The following is a 4,075-nucleotide window of genomic DNA, read 5'->3' as shown; positions in this document are numbered from 1 at the left end:
AAATTCGAATTTCGACAAAAATAAAATGCATATATTTGGATGATTTTAATCACATGCATGTTTCTTATGAGTCGGTCTCATGTGAGACCGTGTCACGGATCTTAATCTGTGAGACGGGTCAACCATACTCATATTCACAATAAAAAGTAATACTCTTAGCATAAAAAATAATACTTATTCATGGATGATCCAAATAAGAGATTCGTCTCACAAATACGACCCTTGAGACCGTCTCACACAAGTTTTTGACGTTTCTTATAAGCTCAATCATACATATATATTGTCCCGTATAGACTTATAAATTATAAAAAAAAAAAAATTAACCAGTCGATGTATACGAATCTTCGACAAAGATAATATAAGATATCACAGTAAAGTTTAGAAAAATTTTAGCAAGATTTGTGTGGGAAAAGTCCATATATTAGGTGGTAGCTAGCTAAGTGAAGATTAATTCAATTATATATTTTTAAATTTAAGGTTCCATATGTCAAGGAAGTGTCGCATGATTCCCTTCAAAATTTCAAGGATTTTGACCTTGTACATCGTATGCTCCAATAGAGCTAAGACAAGGGTAGCCCACACAAACGAGTGGTTGGTTAATCACCTTTCACATCAATTTGTTAATTAAAAATAGAGTAGCATAAAATATATTATAGACAAAAACTTGTTTGAGACGGTCTTACTGATCGTTGTTTGTGAGACGAAATCTTATTTGAGTTATCAATAAAAAAATACTATTTTTTATGATAAGAGTATTACTTTTCATTGTGAATATCGATATGGTTGACTCATCTCATATATAAAAATTCGTGTGACTATCTCACAAGATACCTACTTTTATATTATAATGGTAAATTTTTTTTGTTAAATATTTGAAATTGTAAAAAGAAAATGTTGGAAGAATCTAAAAATGAATTTGGGGTGGATTGGAAGGTGCCCAAAATTTGGAGAGTGAGTCTCATGTGAGACCGTCTCACGGGTCATAATCCGTGAGACGGGTCAACCCTATCCATATTCACAATAAAAAGTAATACTCTTAGCATAAAAAGTAATACTTTTTCATGGGTGATCCAAATAAGAGATCCGTCTCACAAATACGACCTGTGAGACCGTCTCACGCAAGTTTTTGCCAAAATTGGAAGGAGTGATTTAAATTTGAATTGGTGTTCTTAGATAAATATATTTGAAATTAATGGATTTTGATTGTGATTTTATTGTTGACAATTAAACAATACTTTAAATCTTAAATTCACGTCTTACTTATTTACATATCATTAATACAAAGTATGATGAATTTCAAATGATCTGATTATTTAGTGAACTCGAAAGTCGTCCTAATTATTATAAAATATTATTTAAACATACTTTAGATGAATTTTTTTTAAGTCTGTAGTCTTAATTCTCTAAACAATAAAAAAATATGTTTAAAATTCATCAATCCAAGCATAATTTTACTAATTTAAAGTTCATTTGATTATTTAAGTCATTTTTTAAATGGCGGGTCTTTCCTAATATATTTGGATTAAATCGTTTGAAAAATCATTTGAAATTATGTAGCGTAATCTTATATTATCTAATTCACGCAAATTAAATATAAAAAAAATGATGAAACCTCCTATATACATAAAACTAAAAGAATTTTAAAAATCTCGTTTTTGTCCAAAATCTTGTTGTATATATTCCAAAATCATTATATCTATATGTGAACAGAAATTAGATAATCATATCCCAAATCAATTTCACGTGCTAAGTTAGCAAATTATTGGCATTATAGACAAGAAATTATTATGTTTCAATGCATGCGTGCATAACATAGGAACAATTATTACTTTTGCCCTTTTATTATTGCACGAGGGGCTTACCTCGAGATGTCACACAAATATTTAAAAATCAACCCTTTTGAGACCAATAAAAATAAGAGAAAATCGCTTCTTCTGTTTTCGATCATGTACGTTCGTCTCTTTGCGATATTGTCCATCTTTGTTATAAAATTTCAGTTTTAGTTAGGATATCCAATTTTGGTAATTCTAGTATTTTTTTTCATCGTGATTGCTGACGTGACAGTATACACATCAGCGTCAAGGCAACATTGCATTCATATAACGTCGAAAAGATGAATAAAACTGTCAAAAAACAAATATACGAGACTAAAACTGAGATTTAACAACATAAATTATTAAAATCGCAAAAAAAAAAAAATATAAATGACCAACAAAACAATTTTCCCAAAAAATAATCATTCATTTCTTGAGTTGGCAATGTATTTCTCTCCACGAACATAAAATGTTTTTTTTTTATTTATATTCCTATCTAAAAGTATATATAGACCAATTCGAAAGGAAAGACGAGACACTCCGTGAAGCAAATCAAATTGTACAAAAAAAGTAATACGAATATTTCGAGTTATAAAATTTGACGATCATACATTTTCTTTGGTGTTTTACTTTTGGACACAATGATAATTATATTTAGGCTTTATATGGACTTTGGTAGCTAGGTGGGGCTTTGTTGGAAACAGTTCTAAATGCAAAACCACAATATATACTATAAGGCCACACACACAAAATAATTAGAGCCGTCAAAATAAATTGAGTCCTCGGATCGGTACGCCCAGCCAAATAGGTTGGTTAGGTTGGAAATTTCTCATCTCTCCTAAATGAAAGATACTGGGTAGATCCGTCTCATCGATTCGTTTTGACCACTCTAATAATAATGGAACCGAAATTTCGTTTTCGTTGCAATCAAAATTGAATCTTTTTTTCTAGAATTTTCGCAATTTCGTATTTGTTTATCAGTTTTCAATTCATCATAACATCCCTGAATTTATTGATAATGCAATTGATTCTAAGATTTTTATCTTAACTAAGAACGATACAAGATAAGTAGATTACAACAGATACATATATTAATGTGAAGGAAAGAAAATCATTTAAAGCATAACCCTCATGAAAAAAGTAAGTTTATATGCTTTTCGGGGCAAAAACTTGTGTGAGACGGTCTCACGGGTCGTATTTGTGAGACGGATCTCTTATTTGGGTCATCCATGAAAAAGTATTACTTTTTATGCTAAGAGTATTACTTTTATTGTGAATATGGGTAGGGTTGACCCGTCTCACAGATTAAGATCCGTGAGACGGTCTCACATGAGACATACTCGCTTTTCGGATGAGTATTTTGCACAAGACTAATTTAATATGAAACAAAATAAGTTTATATAGGGTCAATCTGTTGAACATAATTTGTCTAGTTTTGTTTATCTGACTAACTTGATTTATAGGTTGTGCGTTAAAACCTAGATTTTATCCAATGCATCAAAGGGTAACGTACAGTTGCATATTCTCACGTGATAAAAAAAACAGTAAATTTATGTGAACCCATTTTGACCATTGGTATATATTTTTTAATATTTCTGATTTCAGATTGTGAAAAATGGATTTGTAATATGTCTTGTCGTAAAAAAAATATTTTCCACACCAATAAAAAAAGAAGAAGTTTCATTAGCTAATCAGTTTGATTTCGGCTTCACCTAACGATCGATCTATAATCGTACATCGGTTTGGGCCCAAAAGAAATGGGCTTTAGAAAATGGCCCAAATTCTAGGCCCATTAAAGATCATTTAGAGTATTTACATAAAACTCGTGTAAGACGATATCACATATCAACAAATTTTCAATTTAACTTAATTCATGAAAAATCATTACTTTTTGTATTAAAAATAGTGCTTTTTTATTTATGTATGGATCGAGTTGACTCATTTCATGAAAATAAATCTGTAAAACCGGCAAACAAGATATTTACTCGTTTATTTAAGTATGATTCATCGATTCTTGTTTATCATTTAAGCAATAAAAACCACGTGGTGACACATGTATGTCTTTATAAGCAGTGACGGATCTAACACTGCTATTTTAAAAAAAAAAAAAAAAAAAAATATCACCATTTTTAAGGTGCGATCAGCTTCCGTGCATCCAAAAATTTTGGTAAAAAAACTATAGTAATTGCAATAAATTAGTGTATAAAGTGTATGCAACACCCATTGCATGAAAAGTTGTTCGCCACTTTTTTTTTTTGAAA

Source organism: Primulina eburnea, chromosome 17 (genome assembly GCF_022965805.1).
Source record: "Primulina eburnea isolate SZY01 chromosome 17, ASM2296580v1, whole genome shotgun sequence".
NCBI lineage: Eukaryota > Viridiplantae > Streptophyta > Magnoliopsida > Lamiales > Gesneriaceae > Primulina > Primulina eburnea.
The sequence above is the reverse complement of the archived record's forward strand: the minus strand, read 5'-3'. Positions refer to the sequence as shown.